Genomic DNA, 18,186 nt, shown 5'->3' with positions numbered 1-18,186 from the left:
AGATTCAAGTTGACACCTGAAAGTAGACTGAACCTGATATCGATTAATGTACCTGAAGATGTCTATGATAAATTTTCAGATGTTTCATCTGCAGGTGCAGATATTTAGCTGATTTTGATTTGTCAACAAAATGTTGAGGAATGAAATTTTGTCTAAGGGTCCTTTTCTCTCCACATGAAGGGATTTTTCTTTTTCCCTAAAAGGGGCTAACCTGTCATCTAGGCCACCCCATGTGAACTTATTTTGTAAAAGTTTGCATCTATACTATTGAAAAGATCCTCTATTTTGCTTACCCCTTCACTATTCTGAGAGTCATGCTTTAATTAATAGATAAGAACTAGATAGATAAGTGGAATATTAATACTTTGCATGTCAATAAGTACTGCTAATGTGATTTTAGAAATGCTTGGAAGTACTTTACTTTTCCAAGTTGAATAAATATGGCCCTGAAATCTTATTTAAATTATTGCTTAGCAAACCATTTTTGCAATAAGGACAAGGCAAACTTCATCCCAGCCAGTTTCTAAATTAACACAAACTCTCTCCATTAAATGGAGAGCCAAATCATGATCCACTGTGGTGAATGATTGATTTCTTGACTTGAGTTCCCAGGATAAAGGGGGATGATGCCAAGTAAAACTATTATGGTATTGTTTGATAAATTAAATTCAGCTACTAGTCAACCAATCACTGTCACTAATGGAAAACCAGGGCACCTGGGTGGCACAATGGATAGAATGCCCAACCTGGAATCAGGAAGGCCAGAGTTCAAATCTAGCCTCATATACTTACTATGTGTGTGACACTCAGCAAATTATTTAACCCAGTTTGTCTCAGTTTCTTCATCTGTGAAATGAGCTGGATAAGGAAATGGTAAACCATTCCAGTATCTTTTCCAAGAAAATCCCAAATGGGGTCATGAAGTGTTGGATATGACTGAAATGACTAAACAATAACAAAAATGTAAAACCTAAGTTCAAAAGATGAAAGCACAAGGACAATGAAAACAATAACATAGTAGCATAAAGGAGTTCTATTGGAAGGTGGAGTAAATACTTACAAAAGCAAGATGAAGCTCACTGCAAAATCCTATACCTTCTAGTATCACTGACTTTGTTCAGATGGAAGGTTCCTCAATTCAGCTAGGACTGTCTGTTATTTACATTGTTCTAAGGAATGATCCAGAGAGTCATTTTGATTATGCTATTACAAATAAAAAAGTTTAACTGCTCATCCAAGTTCAGGTAGTGGTCATTATATGGGAGAAAATAAGGAAGGACTTTTAAGCACTTACTATGTGTCAAGTACTTTGCTAAACACTTTATAGATATTTGATTCTCACAATAATCCCATTTAGTTACTTTCCCAGGGTCACATAGCTAGTAAGTACCTGAGTTTAATTCAAGTCTTTCTAACTTCAAGAGCAATTCTCCATCCATTGTGCCACCTATTTGCCTCTCAGTAGATGGCTGAGGAGTATAATTCCTCTGATTGTATATAGAGTGATCACTGCTATATTTTTCCAACCTGTTTTTCTACATAAAGTCATACACATTCCCTATCTCTTACAATCACTGATAGTTTCAGTGAGAAATTTGAATAGTTTCTACAAAACAGGGCACAAACAGACTACCATTAAGAGGCATTGCTACTTCTTCCAAATCCCACCCCAATGGAAAGGGGCTGGAAGTGTAGGTTAACCATCACCAAATACCCAACTGTCCTTTGTGGTAGTCTAACCCTCATTCTAAAACTGAAGAGATAGGGACCAAGCATACCAGACTTTTCTTCAATAAATAGTCACATGAAGGTAAAGCAATCACCCTTAGTATAAGTAGATATAACTTATGATGGTTATAATGACTATGTTATATACAATCTTATATATTTATTATATTATATATTATTATACCATTTGTTATATTTTATATATTATGTAATATTTGTATATACAGTTATATATACTAGTAATATTGCTACTACTAATATTAATAATAATAGGGGATTTTTATAGTAAATTTTACTCTACGGTGAACCTCATGACCAAATTTTAAACCCCTGGAAAGGGTGTTTGTCAACACATTTTTAGGATATTCTTTCTAAACATATTGACTAATGCTAAGAAGAGGAGAAAAATGAGAAGCAGAACAAAGAAAGGAAAGAAGAAACAAAGAATAGAAGGAAGGAATAATGAAGGAAGGATAGGAGAGAGAGAGAGAGAGAGAGAAAGAAACCAAGAAAATGAAGATGAAGACAAAGAAGAGAATATGATGATGATGATGAAGGGAAAAACAAAGACAAAGAAGACCACAAAAAGGATTATAGCTGTTTATACTAAGGAGTAATTCACTCCAGAGATTACTTTACCTTCCTCTGGTTGCTTATGGAAGAAAAGTCCTCAATGCTGATTATAATTATTATATGGTGATTACTATTAATAAAAATAAACAACTCATATTTACATGACACTTTAAAATATGTAATATGCTTTCCTTACAACATCATACTATAGGTAGCAAAGCTTTTCTCTCCCCTCAGTATATAATCCTGAGGCTCTTAAAGGTGAGGTGTCTTGCTCAGGGTGACACTTTACTCTAAAACCACTTATTAATGTGAAAAAGAAACAAACCCTTCCCCCTTCTAGAGAGAAATGTTCATTATAGTATTTTTCTGACAGTTTTACCACTATATTGATTGGGGAATCCTATACACTTCTCTTTGATGCAACTATTTCTTCCTTGTGTTTGACATGATAACTGGTAATAACTGGTCACTTCTCTTTGCTCCTCCAATTTTGAAGTTATTTCCATTTTTCCCTTTTGTTTATGTCATCTGGAATTACTTTATCTTATACCAAAGAAAACTGAGGGTCTCCATTTCATAATAATAACCAAAAGCAGTAATAACTCTAATGAAAAGGGTAATTATAGAGGGCAATGGTGATGATCTACCTTTGCTTAAGCATTAAATTTATCATTCCCAGCAATTAGACTATGATGTTTGTGCGACTTAACCAAGAAAAAAAAAGGAGGCGGCTTGAGGTTAATAGTCATTAGATTATCAAAAGCATTAGTCAGTATGTCTTAACTGTTAATATACTTTTAGGGGTTTCATTCTAAATCCTTACTTCCAAGATTTTATACTTTGGTCATAAAAGAAAGATTCACTGTAGACTGAGATTTGTTATAAAAGGCCCCAGGCAAAAGAACACATTGGGCCTGTTCTGGCTTACAGTTTTAAAAGACAACAAAAATAAACTCCAATCATTCAAAAATGGCTTTGTTCAAAAATGACATCTTACAAAGCAGTCATTCTTCAGGAGTCTCTTCTGCCACCAAGAGTGGAACTAGAGCTATCTGTCATGGAGACTGAAGTGTTGATCAAGGGCAGAATCTATCCACAATGTCAACTTATCATGGCAGCAGTTTGATAGAAAAAAAGTTATTTAAAGCAATCCTCCTCAACTCTTATCATATCAACTATCATTTAATAGTGACCTGGTTTTTTAGATTGTTTAAATTTTTATTTCATTTAATATCTCCCCCCAAAAGAAAGATTTTGATTTGCATTTTTAAATTATTAATGGTAATTTAAAATAATTTAATATTTTACCCTGGCCACATCCTTGCCATACTGCCTAGTTGCTGCTGTTGCTACTGTTACACCTTCTAAACCAGATCTCCAGAGACCCACCTACTAGAGAAGCTGTGCCACCCAGTTTTAGAACTCCCACCTTGGAATTGTGCTGTTCTGATTAAAGAGAGTCCCTAAGTTTATGACTATGATTCCCCATAGTCATCCTCCTACTAGTCACACTTTTCTACTTCTTGCTCTAGGAATACTAATTAAATCAACACCGCTATTCTTTCTGAAACCAAAGCATTCTTCCAAAGTCTTCACACCCTATAGTCATAGTGTCCTGCCATAAAATTTAGGCTACTTGAAGACAGAGATTTTCTCTTTTTTTGTGTCTGTGTCCTTGGTACAGTGCATATATCAGTGCATGACATATAAGTGCTTAATAAATGGTCTTCTTCCTACATATATACACACAAAACATATACTAATATACTTACACTCATATTTCTATTGTTTTGATTAGTATATTTCCTACACAAAAAATATGGGTTGCAGATAGCCAGCCATCTGCCCTACCTTCTGGGTAGGATTTTCAAAGATTCATGGCTGATTCTAGGCAAGTCAGCATTATTAATAAACATTAACTCTGAGAAATTGTGGTTTTTTTAGAAACTCTAAAGAACATAGACATTTCTGGGTAAAAATTATGGAAGACTTTTTGATAGAAAAAAAGGTATTTAAAGCAATCTGTAAAACAATGTGGAGGAGAAAGAGGAGGAAAAAGATAACTAAGAAGAGGAAGAGTCTACCACATTCATGGTAAGAGCATTAAGTTTGGAGTCAGAGGATTTGGTACCATTCTGGGAGCAGCTGGGTACTGTAGACAATGGATACCCTCTTTTGGTGAAATTACTAAACCTCTCATAGCTCTTACAAAAAGTTCTGTTCCAGACATTTTACAGTTGGATCCCCAGCATCTCTCAGCCATAAAAGAATTAAAACGGGCCTTGTTATCAGCACCTGCCCTAGGACTACCAGATTATAGTAAGCCTTTCACTCTCTTTGTGCATGAACAAAGGGGGGTGGCTTCTGGAGTTCTGACTCAGTCACTGGGGCCTAACCAACGCCCTATAGCCTACTATTCAATTCAGCTGGACCCTGTAGCGGCTGGAGCGCCACCTTGCCTTAGAGCAGTGGCGGCCACAGCCCTTTTGGTAGAAAAAGCCTCTGATTTGGTCCTAGGTAACCCTCTAACTGTGCAATGCCCTCACGAAGTAGAGGCTCTCTTACTACATCACAGGACACAAGCCTTTTCAGATCAAAGGCTGGCTAAGTATGAAATAACCCTGTTAGGTAATGAGAATATCACTTTAAAACGCTGCACAGTTCTTAATCCAGCAACACTACTCCCTAATTTACCATTCTCAGGGGATCCGTTGCACGACTGTGCTTCTTTAGTTGATATGGCTGAAAAACCCCGTGACGATCTTTTTGATACACCTTTAGAAAATCCTGATCTTGTTCTCTATACAGATGGTTCCTCATTTATGAGAGAGGGAACCCGTTTTACTGGAGCTGCTGTAGTTTCTGATTATGACACCCTCTGGGCAGCTTCTCTGCCTTCCCATTTTAGTGCACAGGATGCTGAGCTTGTGGCTCTTACACAGACCTGTAATATAGCCAAAGATAAGAATGCCACCATTTTTACTGACTCGAAATATGGTTTTGGCATATGCCACTTTTTTGGTATGATTTGGCGTCAATGAGGCTTTCTAACATCCTCGGGAAAGGCTATTGCCAATGGGGACCTTATCAAGGACCTCTTAGATGCCCTGAAACTGCCTTCTTCCCTAGCCGTTGTACATTGCCCTGCCCACACAGGGAATAGTGATCCTGTTTCAAAGGGAAATGCACGAGCCGATTCTGCAGCCAAGCTTGCTGCATTAGAAGCTCCTGAACATATATTTAACCTTTCACCTTCTGAGGATATTCCTTCCAACCTAAGCTATGACAATTCTGAAGTAGAAAAGTGGAAAAAGAAATTTAAGGCGAAACAGATCAATGGCATCTGGGTGTCTCCGGAAGGTAAGCCATTTCTTCCCCGGAAATTCTACCACCAGGTATGCCTCTCTTTTCACAGAAAAGGCCATTTTGGTACACAAGGCATTGTAGACTCTATTAAGAGAACCTGGATAGAACCAGGTGTGACTAATACAGCATCTCAAATCTGCTCGGGCTATTCCACATGTCAGTCTTATAATCAGTATGCTTTTAAGGCCAAAGCTTATGGAGGACGTCCTCTAGCATATACACCTTTTGAGCACTTACAAATTGATTATATTACTATGGCAAAAGCAGGACATTATAAATTGTCTTGTTATAGTTGATCAGCTCACTCGGTGGGTGGAGGCCTTTCCCAGCCCCCGAGCCACAGCTGCTTTTGTTGCCAAAATTCTTCTTAAAGTGATAGTACCTCGTTTTGGCCCACCAGCCCGCATCGATTCTGATAAAGGTACACATTTCACTGATTCGATTTTATCCCAAATCTACTCTTTCTTGGGAGTGACTCCAAAATTCCACATGCCCTACCATCCACAAAGTTCAGGCCAAGTCGAACGTATGAATAAAGAGCTTAAGAGCATGATTGGCAAATTATGTACTGAAACCCATTTGAAATGGCCTGATGTTCTACCATTGGCATTATTCTATCTACGAAGTAGACCAAGGGGAGAACTTCATATATCTCCTTATGAAATGCTTTTTGGTCACCCTCCTATCCAAGCTAAAACTTTTTCCCCAGTTTATACATCACTGGTGGGAGGTGATACTTCTGTTGCCTCCTATATACAGGAATTACAGACCAGGCTACGTGAACTCCATGAGGCAGGAGCTGTGGTCCAGGCAGGACCATTAGACTTTTCATTGCATAACTTCAACCCAGGAGATAAAATATATGTAAAGAATTTTCAGAGAACCAGTGGAACCCAACCTGCCTGGGAAGGACCTTTTCAGGTATTATTGACAACTCCTACTGTCATTAAAATTGGTGAAAAAGACTCATGGATTCATTGCTCTCATGTAAAGCCTGCACCATGCATAGGTGAAGAGATTTTAGATAGACCTGAGGTAGACACTAAAGAGCTAAAAACCCTAATGATAGCAACTGTTAAAGAGCAAAGAGAGTTCAGAGGAAATAGGCAGTTCCCATTTGATAATCCCACTGATCAGTTAAATGCTTTGGGACTCAGTCTTTGTAAAGTATCAGGAGATGGAAATTGCCTTTTTAGGGCCTTAGCAGATCAGCTAGAAGGTCACTGTAGGAATCATCTCAGACACAGACAAGAATCTGCTTCTTATATGCTTAACCATAGAACTGATTTTGAGTCTTTTACTATGAATGACTCTCCTTTTGAAGAATATGTTAATGAATTGAAACAACTTGGAAAGTGGGGAGGAAATGATATGATTGTAGCATTTGCTAAGCAGCATCAGCTGAATGTGGTGGTTCATCAATTAAATCAGCCCCTATTGAAAATCAGTGGCACAGACAAAACTGATGCTAGAGAACTCCACATTTTCTACCATAAAGAACATTATGATAGCATTAGAAAAATTAATGACAATTCAGAAACCCCTGCCTCTTTGACATGCATAGAATTGGAGAACCAGTTGAAACAATGTGGCATACCCCAAATTCTGACTGCTTAAATACTTTAACCTTAACAAGCTTTTCCTTCTGCAGGTAAACTGCTTTTTTTGTTTGTTTGTTTTTTGAACCATGAGTTTAATGAGTCTGTTTATGGTATTATGTTTAAAACCTATTGCTTGATTTATCAATGGACATATTGAATATTGACTCATTTCTTTTTGATGAATTGTTTATCACTTTAAGTATCTGTTACTGTCATACTAGATAGAGAATTCATGTATAAGATAATGTGTTTACTTGCTAAAAGAAGATTATGTAATAATGTCTAATATTATCAATCATTTACATTCATATATCATTTACATGTCATTGTGACTATGTACATTGTGGGTATGGTTTGGAATTATTGTATATATTACAAGCACATCATCAGTTATGCAGCATAACATGCATTTTTACCATCATACTGTCTTTGGTGAAATTAATATGAGATTTATGAGTTATGGAAACTTATCATCTCAGAGACTAACTGCTCTTACAATGAGTTTGATATAGGCCCTGTAGAGAATATATGTACAACAGGAGGAGAGACAGGTACATGTAAGTCTATGGTTTGCTTATGATGGCAACTCTATAGACCACAATTGCTGGACACAGTCCAGTTTCTTCCTCTCTCCCTTCTAAAAGTTTTCTTTTTCTTTTACTAAGTCTGATGGCATAGTCAGAATCCATCCACCTATGGCCTACTGGATGTCTCGAAACCATGAGATGTGGTATGATAACCTTTCCATAACATTTTCAGGTGACATAAACACGTTACTAAATTTGGCTTTGATCCAGACACATGGTGGTAAGAAGTTTTATATATTGCATAACTACCTCAACTCTCTATTATATAAAGGAGGGAATGGAATGGAATGTACTAAATTTGATCATTGACAACGCTATGCTAAGGTTTAGTAAAAAATCCAGCAATTTAGTTAAAGAAGAAGAATCCAGCTTTCCAGACCAGAATCCAGCTTCCTCCTGATGACATCTTACCACTCCAAGAAGACAAGAGAACTGAGAAAAGACTTACAAAGACTTAATTATTTTTTTTACTGTTTCATCTAGGAACACCTGTTCCTAGAAGAAACAAAGGGGGGAATGTGATGAAATAATGGGATTTAGCAGATACTCAAAGACCCACCTGGAGATTAATCAAGACTGATTGAATCAAGTGAGAGTGATTGACTGCTGATTAAGCCTACTTCAAGTTAATTGGATTGCATCAAGTTAATTGGATTGTGATCACACCTGGCTATCCCTTAAGAAGGTATAATTCTCAGAAACTAGACTATGAACTCAACTTGAGAACACCTTCAAAGACAATGGATTTGGATGACGCCAACCAATCACCTTGAAGCAGGGTGTAAGGACCGCCTCTGTTCCAGATGTATAAAAAAGCTTCAACAAACAGCTTGGGGAGAATTGCTGATTAAAACAGGCTGGAAAAGGGTGTTCCTGATTAAAGCAGGCTCGTGGAGGAGGACTTCAGGAAGAACCCAACCAGGCTGGAACTCTAGGCTAGGTAGGACTTCTTTTTCATAACCTTCTGAACTCTTTGTAAATATCTGTATGCTCTAATAAATGTTTAATGCCCAAAGACTGGTACTGAAGCCTTTTAAATTTTGGTGACCACAATTAAGATTTTAAACATCACAGTTTATTAATTAATTGGGCAAGTAACTCACTTCACTCCTCTGGACCTTCATTTCCATATCTATAAAATGTCATGATTATACTTCTAAAGTCCTTCTGGTTTGAAATGGATGATGTATATGATTATAACAATGATGACAAACTAGATATCTGAATATAGCTAAAAATTACCCCAAATCAAGCAAAAACAAAACAGTGCTTCTCAGACCTGCTAACTGAACAAGTGCTTACTTTATAATCAGTCAAATAAGAATAAGTTGTCTGTATTCATAGAATAAGAATCTTAGTACATTGGTATTAAAGGGATATAGTACAACTCTTTTGATAATAGCTGCCAAAAGCAAAGAGAATCGAAGAGACACAGAGAAGAGGATATGAATCAAGGTTTTTCTTCTCTCTCTTGATTTTACAGACAAGGAGGACAAGTGACTTGTCCAGGGTCACACAACATATAAGTATTTGAGACAGGATTCAAACTTGTTGTTTTTCTTTTCCTTGACCCCGAATCCAACCTCCCAGTGGAGTATAGCTGTAGTTATAAATTAAATTACTGAGTTCTGTTGTTGGGTTTTGATTTTTTTAAATCAATGTGATCTTGTGAGGATTATGTATTTAGCATTTTAAGTTGTGTGTAAGGAATAAATTCTCATTCCATATCTGGCCCATATTATACATTAGATATCTACCTATTTTTCTGTACTGAATACCCTTCTGCCTCCTTCACTTTGGTGAAATGTAGACAGGAACCCAAACCTAAACAATTTGCAACTTTTCCTGGGATACTGGGTTGGAAGAAAATAATAAGACAAAGAGGATAAGCAAAGAGTGCCTAGGGCAGCTAGGTGGCACAGTGGATAAAGCACCAGCCTTGGATTCAGGAGTACCTGAGTTCAAATCTAGCCTCAGAAACTTGACACTTTACTAGTTGTGTGACCCTGGGCACGTCACTTAACCCTCATTGCCCCACCCCCCCCCCCCAAAAAAAAAAGAAAGAAAAAAGAAAAGAGTGCCTAACTCCCCACATTTGAACTCAACTCCCCCCTGGACTAAAGTAGGTCCAGTAGGTCCAGAAGATTCCCCCCTTATTCCTCCTTAGTGGAGAGGTAGAATAGGGTCTCTCCAGCCTCCTTGGGCTCATCAGTGGTTATTATTGTTAGACATATGTAAGGACATATGCTTTAAGTATAAAGGATAATGGAAATAGGGTTCACTAATGTCCAAGGTCCCTTGATGATCAAATCTAAGATTTCTGATTTTTTTCATTTCTACAGGAATTTTCTATTCAAAGTCAAGAAGAAAGTGTACAGCAGGTTCATCATCATTAAAAACAAAATCCAAAAATGCATGATGAGCTGTTTGACTGAATATGCACCTGGGTATCAGTTTCAAAGTGAACAAAGCCTACTCCAGCTAATGCTACATCTGCTGACTCGATTTTTCATTAGCAATTGCCACTAATATGCATATTTTGGGCTCTCAGTCAAGAGGGCGTCCTCTGGATTATTCTGACATTGAGGAAATGAAAAGGGAGGAAAGGAAGAAGCAAAGTTTTATACTGTAAAACATGAACAAAAGTTCAGTGCCAGACTTGGCCATTCATCATTGCCAAATAATACTGTAAATGGGGCCTGGAGGAACTTAAGCCCACACAGGAAAAAAGAGAGCTCTGTAAGGCATGATGAATGAAATGGAAGATGCCTAGACTGTTTTAAATGTAATTTACTCCCGTCCCATTCTGGTGGGTAAAAGGATCATTGCCTTTTAACCCACCATATCACTGCTGGGAATTCAATCCTGCAGGTAGACCTGTTTGCTATTGATATACCTAACCTGAAATAATCACTACTCAATGAACAGCTCATTCATTGTGCTTTTCCAAGCCCTGCAGGGCCGATTCAAATGGGCAGCATTTATTGACTTAAAATAGAGATGCTGGTTCCTAGCAAGGGCCCTTTAAAAAATCATGAAAAATTGGCCAAAGGTGAATTATCAAATAATTATTGCCAAATTCAGAGAGAAAGGAATTTCTCTGGACTTATCCTTACTCACTATTTATTCAGAGAGTAAATTCTACCAATTTGAAAATGGCTCAGGGCAGCTAGGTGGCACAGTGGATAGAGCACTGGCCCTGAATTCAGGAGGACCTGAGTTCAAATACAGCTTCAGACACTTGACACTTAACTAGCTTTGTGACCTTGGGCAAGTCATTTAACCCCAATTGCCTCACCAAAAAAAAATGCATTCGTTCAATCAAAAAATATCCACAAAACATTGACAATGGGACCATATCACTGTGGTAGGTACTGAGAGACATATCTGGTGAATCTGTGATCTCATCAGTGTGTCTACTCTTTCCATCAGTGCTGACTACGACCCATCTTTGCCATCTCATCCTGAATGATTTTAGTGTACATATCCCCAGAAATCCTCCATAAGAGGATCCAACCAACATTCTGGGAACTTTCTTCAAGTTATCTTGACTTTGTATGGATAACAGTAGAGCACACAGATGTCTATTATCTCCTTGCTCTAAGTGAGCATCTCACTTTTTCTTGTCAAAAATCTCTCAAATAACATCTCTTGTTTCACAATTCTTGGTTATGTATCATAGTCTATATATACCTAATTTTGGTTGACTTCAAAGTTTAATTCTTAGGGGATCATGTTATTCCATGGATCATAGATGTACAGATGAAAGAAGAAGAAATACCAAAGGCTTAGGGAAATACATTTGGGTTTTCTAATTAACAGAAAGAAAAATTCAAGAGAGACTATGAATAACTGTTGACTGGCATGTCTACTTTTCCACCTTTCCAAAATTTTCATGAGAAAATCTACACACACATTGAAAATATCCTTAATGAAAATGTTATGGGGCAGCTAGGTGGCACAGTGCATAGAGCACCGGCCCCGGATTCAGGAGTACCTGAGTTCAAATCTGGCCTAGCTGTGTGACCCTGGGCAAGTCACTTAACCCTCATTGCCCCACAAAAAAAAAGAATGAAAAAAGAATGTTGGAAATTAAAATGTTAGAAAGAAATAGATAGGATTTTGAAAGCAGTATTTTATGGCAAACTCAATTTTTAGGTCAAACATTTGATTGAAAGTGTCAAATATGGAAGTGCCTATGGTCATATTTTTTGATTGGTTGATTTTTTTTAAATTTTATAAACACATCTGATTCAAGAGAACAAAGACCTTAAAGTTTCTCCCATAACAATATAGAAGAGATACAAAGGTAAATAAGACAGTGTGTCCTCAAGGACATTACACTCTGGGGAAGATAAGACATATGTGCCATTTCCTACTTCAGACAGGTCTCTTGAGGAACAAACTTTGTAAACCTTATTATTGTTGTTGTTTGTCCTTCGTTCTCAAAGGGGATCAAGACATTGGGAGGAGATATCACGACTTGCAGTAAATTGGATTTAAGTGAGGGAGGGCTGTGCAAGGTCACCAACCTCACTCTGTTCTACAGAGCCATCTAGGTCCAGTGGCAATATATACATCAAGATGACTGGAGATGGCCCCAGATGTTTTAAGGCAATTGGGGTTAAGTGACTTGCCCAAGGTAACACAGCTAGTGTCTGAGATGATATTTGAACTCAGATCCTCCCAACTTCAGGGCCACCTAGCTGCCCCTTGTAAACTTTAAGGCACTTTACAAATATGAGTTGTTGTTTTTTTCAAGATAGAATATGTTAAGTGCAAGAGAAGCATAAAATCCTAGGAGACATCTGAGAAGAAAATTAATTATTTCTGATTAATGCTGTGATATAAAAACAAAGCAATAACTTTGGGCACTTAATTGTATACTTACTCATACTTTTAAATATTTATTATATTTGTATGTCTTGTTTCATTAATGAGATTGCAAGCTCCTCGAGGACAGGTGAGTCCTCCTTTATTTAATGTTTACTATGTTCTTGGCACTCTACTAAGTGCTAGGAATTCACATACAAGCAGAAAGATAATGTTTCAAGGAGTCTGTCCTCAAAAAAGTTTATGTTCTGATGATGGAAGACAACATATAAAAGGGAACTAAAAAGGGAATGGGGAAGTAATCAGTGAGGGAGCATGATAGAAAGTACTATGGGGATTAGACAGCACTGCTGCCTAGGTCTGGGAGGAACCAGACAGTCAGACAGTCATAGGGAGAGTACATGGTACAGAGGGTACACCACGTATGGGAAGTGTGGGGCGCTGGGGGCATGTGGGGGAGTTTCTTTATCAGAGACTGTCAGTATCTCAAACAGAATTGAGCATATAATAGGTGTTCAATAAATGCTCATTGTTTGAAAGGATGAATGAGTGGATGGATGGATGGATGGGTGGGTGGATGGATGAATTTGTTGGTGAGTGAGTGAGTGAGTGAGTGAGTGAGTGAGTGAGTGAGTGAATGCATATCTCAGTATTCTATTCTTGGCCTGGAACTTCAAGCTATTGAAGAAATGTTTATCAGATCTTTATATAACATGGAGCTAGAGTGATGATTAATACATTCATACAAAGGACTAGGAATGAAAAATATCCTACAAAGCTGGATATAAACAAAAGATAAAGTTTAACAAGGACAAATGTGAAATTATGTGTGTGTATATATATATATATATATATATATATATATATATATTTAAATAAAATAATTGCTTAAGTAAAGGATAGGGGATATATTTGCTGATTTCCTTAGTTTTCTCAAATATGAAGTAAAGGGGTTAGACTTGATTATCTCTAAAATCCCTTTCAACTAAAAATCTTATCATCCTATAGTCAAGTCAGCACATATTTATTAAATACCTGCTATATACCAGATATTGTGTTTAGCTCTGGAAATATAAAGGCAAAAAAAAAATCAAAGAGGATAGTGTCATAAGACTTCAGAGTATAAGGGGATTGGGGAGAATAAGGTATAAGAAACCTTGAAAGAAAGAAGGGGGCCAAGTTATGAAGGACTTTAAAAGTAAAAGAAGATTTTATATTTAAGCCTGTGGATAAGAAGGAGCCAGTGGAGTTTATAGAATAGCATTGACATTGGCAGGCCAAGCACTTTAGGAAGATCAGTTTTTCTGCTGAGTGGAGGATGGATTGGAGCAAGGAGAAATGAGTCAGGGAGAGTAACTAGAAGACTATTACAATAGTCCACACATAAAGTAATGAGGGAAGTGGCCATGGTGGTGGCAGCATCAGTGAGAAAAGGGCGCATATAATCCAGATGTTGAAGGTTGAATATAAAGGACCTGGAAACAGATTCAACATAATGGGTCAAAGGAGACTCTATGACATCCAAGTTGCAAGCCCGGGTGATTTAGGAAGATGACTGGAGATTAAGTGATAAGCAAATCTGAGAATCATCAGCATAAAAATGATAATTAAATTTACTCAGTCAGCAAAAAAAAAAACAAAACATTTATTAAGCACCTATGTGTAAGGCATTGTATTAATCACTGGGGATACAAAATAAGGCAAAAGATAGTTCCTGCCCTTAAGAAGGTCACAATCTCATAGTAGAGATAAGCGAATATGAACAATGTACAAGATAAGTAGGAAATAGTTAAAAGAGGGAAAAAACTAAAATTCAGAGAGGCTGGGAAAGGTTTCCTGTAGAAGGTGGGACTTTAGATGGGACTTGAGGTAATACAAGGAAGCCAATAGGTGAAGGTTAGAAGGAACAGTATTCCAGGTATGGGAGAACAACAGAGAAAATTTGTGAAGCTGAAAGATGGAGTGTCTTCTTCACAGAACAACAAAAAGGCCAGTTTGGGCATATCAAAGAGAACATCTCAAGGAATAAGATATACAAAGACTGGAAAAGTACTATAGGACTAGGTTATGAAGGGCTTTGAATGATGAAGAGAGAATTTTGTATTTGATTCTGGAAGTGATAGACAGCCCCTGGAATCCATAGGAGATGAGGAGATTATCAAGTGAAATGGTATAGAGGAAGAAGAGAAAAAAGCTCCAGAAAGAGACTTAGGGGATAACTCTAATAGTGGTGTGGCCTTGATAAATATTCAGCAAAAGAGACTGACAAGGAGAGGTCAGATAGGTATGAGGAGAGCTATGACATAGAAGGAGGTGTCAAATAGTCAAAGGTATCAAAGGCTACAAAGAGGTCAAAAAGGATGCAGATTTAGAAAAGGCCATTAGATTTGGCAGACATTGGTAATTTTAGAGAGAACAGTTTTGGTTGAATGCTGAAAGAGTTAAGAAAAAAGTGAGAAGAATGGAGTAATGTATTATAAATAAATTTAGATTTTGTCTACAAAGGGGAGGAGAGATATATGATGATGTTATCAGGGATAGATAAAATTAGAGTTTTTGAGAATAGGGAGAAGAGTATTTGTAGAAAGTAGGGAAGGAATCAGTAAGAAAAGAACAGGTTTTTAAAAAATGTTTTTTATTGATGTCTGATTTTTAGATCATTGTCATTTTCGTTTTTGTTTGTTTTTGTTTGTTCTTGTTTTGGGGGTTTTCTTTTTGTGGCACAATGAGGGTTAAGTGACTTGCCCAGGGTCACACAGCTAGTAAGTGTCAAGTGTCTGAGGTCAGATTTGAATTCAGGTCCTCCTGTATCCAAGGCCAGTGCTTTATCCACTGCACCACCTAGCTGCCCCCGATCATTATCATTTTCTTCAGTATCCTTACCTTCCTCCCTTCCAGAGAGCCATCCCATACAATAAATAGTAGTTTTTAAAGACAAAAAAGAGGAAGAAAAAAATCAGGACAACAGATTACTATATTTTTAAAAAGTCAAAAAACATGTGCAATATAACACCATATGACCTACCACCTCTGTGAAAAGTGGATTGTAGTTTTTCTCTATTTCTTCAGAGAAAGTGTTTAGTTGACTAAAAGTTTAATATGAATCAATAATGGAATAAGAATACTATTAATGTTATTATGATATTCATTTATATTATGATAAATGCAGTATTTACCAAATGAAACCAACAGTCCCATTATATTATGTATTAATTAGATCACATCTTGATTACTACATTTAGCTCCATACATATCTTTTTTTTTTTTTTTAGTGAGGCAATTGGGGTTAAGTGACTTGCCCAGGGTCACACAGCTAGTAAGTGTTAAGTGTCTGAGGCCGGATTTGAACTCAGGTACTCCTGACTTCAGGGCCGGTGCTCTATCCACTGAGCCACCTGGCTGCCCCCATACATATCATTTTAAGAGTTATATTTGACAAGAGCTCCAAGTAGGATGAGAAGGATGAAGGACCTGAAATCCATATCATAAGAAATATTTCACATAACTGGGCATGTTTAGCATGGACAGAAAGAAGACTCAGGAGGTATATATAGCTGCTATTAACCATTTGAAAAATTATCTGAAAGATGAATTAAACATAGATTGAATTACTTTAAAGTGCAATACTTAGTCTAATAGATGAAAGTTAAAAGGAGAAAGGTTTTGGTTTAACATAAAGAATAATTTGCAGATGGCACGTAGCTAGGAGGGCAAACCAATACACTGAATGACAGAGTTAGATCCTCCAAAAATAATTTGATAGGACAGAAAACTGATCCATATCAAGTAAGATGAAATATGGATTCAATAAGAAATATATATATCTCTGTGTGTGTACATATATACATAAAGCTTTAACACTCGGGTTTAAAATATAATCTTTATAAGTATTAGAGATGGCAATCTCTAGAGATGCACAAATAATATTTCATCTGAAAAAATATTTGGGCTTTTAAATAGATAACCAGCTTTACATGTATCAATAATGTGATATGGCACCCAAGAGAACAAATGTAATTGTAGGGTCCATTAAAAGAGGCATAGTGTTTGAGAATAAGAAGGTAGTATTCCTTTTATACTCTTCTATTCATACTACATATTGAGTATCATATTTGATTTGGGGTATATTTTAGGAAGGATATTGATAAGGTAGAAAATGTTCCAAAGAGGGCAACTAGAACAATGAAGAGCTTTAAATTTATACCATGGAAGGAGATGTTGAAGGAATTTTGGATATGATATTATATTCAATTTAATTTGTTCATATTTGAAGGGCTATCATGGTAGGTTCTGGTTCAAGGGATAACATGAAGGGTTTGTGGTATTTCTTCTTAATTTCCACTATTTCAAGGGCATACAAGCTCTATTGCACTAATGCCCCAGTTGCATTTAACCACTTCATTTAGAATGCTTTTTAAAAGGTATATTTATGTCAAAGGTATATCAATAACAAAGTATCAAAAATTTACCTAATATTCCACAATATACTCTCTATAACCACCTCAGTTTCTGTGTGGAACAGGCTCAACTTTGTTTAGTTCTTATATGACAACAGTTGTCAAAGTGTGAACTAGAGACACCTGGGGGACCCTGAGACTCTTGTATGGGGTCCATGAGGGTTAAATAATTTTTATAAGAAATACTATATTTCCTGGTATTTAATTATTATTCATTATAAATGATGTATTTCTTATTTCAATTTGTCATAATAAATAATGTATTTTAATTTCTAATACAGTAAAAATCAAGAGACATAGCCCTCATAAACAAAAGCACATTGGGATTCATAATTAAGAATATGAAGGGATCCTGAAACCAAACAGTTTGAGAACCACTGATAATATAATATTAGCCCTATCAAGCTCATGACTAAATGTGGCATCACTGTTAGATGAAATCTCCCCTCAGGTTCCTCTTCCCTGGGTCCAAAAGGAAAATTGTTCCCTGCTCCTCAGGGCAACAATGTTGTGTTGGTGTGGATTCCAGTTTCCATACTCCTGTCTTTCTATTCTAAACTTTTGAAACTCATGAGGTCAAAGTCTCTACTCCCATTATCAATAAAGGAAGGAAGGAAAGACAAAAAAGAAAGAAAGAGAGAGAGAGAGAGAGAGAGAGAGAGAGAGAGAGAGAGAGAGAGAGAGAGAAAGGTACTATATTGTACAAGGCCAAGGATACAGGCTCATCTCTAAGAGTCATAAGGCCTCAAAGGGGAGAAGGCCTTGGGGCCTCTTCCTTGGCCAGGAAGCAAAAGAATCATTGAATGAAGTAAAGAGAGATAGCCAAAATTGACTCAGGTCATTCTGAAGACAATCCCAGTTCCAACTACATAGTCAACTAATAAGGGTTCTTCTCACTTAAGAGACCACAACCAATTATAGAAGTTCTCTGTATACTCCCCAGTATCTCCTTAGCATTTCACTTACATGTCATCATGACTGCCCAAGAAGCAGGCTTCCCAGCTTCCCCATGTAGCAAAGTTGCCTTAGCTTATATAG

The sequence above is a fragment of the Dromiciops gliroides genome, chromosome 1 (genome assembly GCF_019393635.1).
Source record: "Dromiciops gliroides isolate mDroGli1 chromosome 1, mDroGli1.pri, whole genome shotgun sequence".
NCBI lineage: Eukaryota > Metazoa > Chordata > Mammalia > Microbiotheria > Microbiotheriidae > Dromiciops > Dromiciops gliroides.
This window is presented reverse-complemented; position numbering follows the sequence as displayed.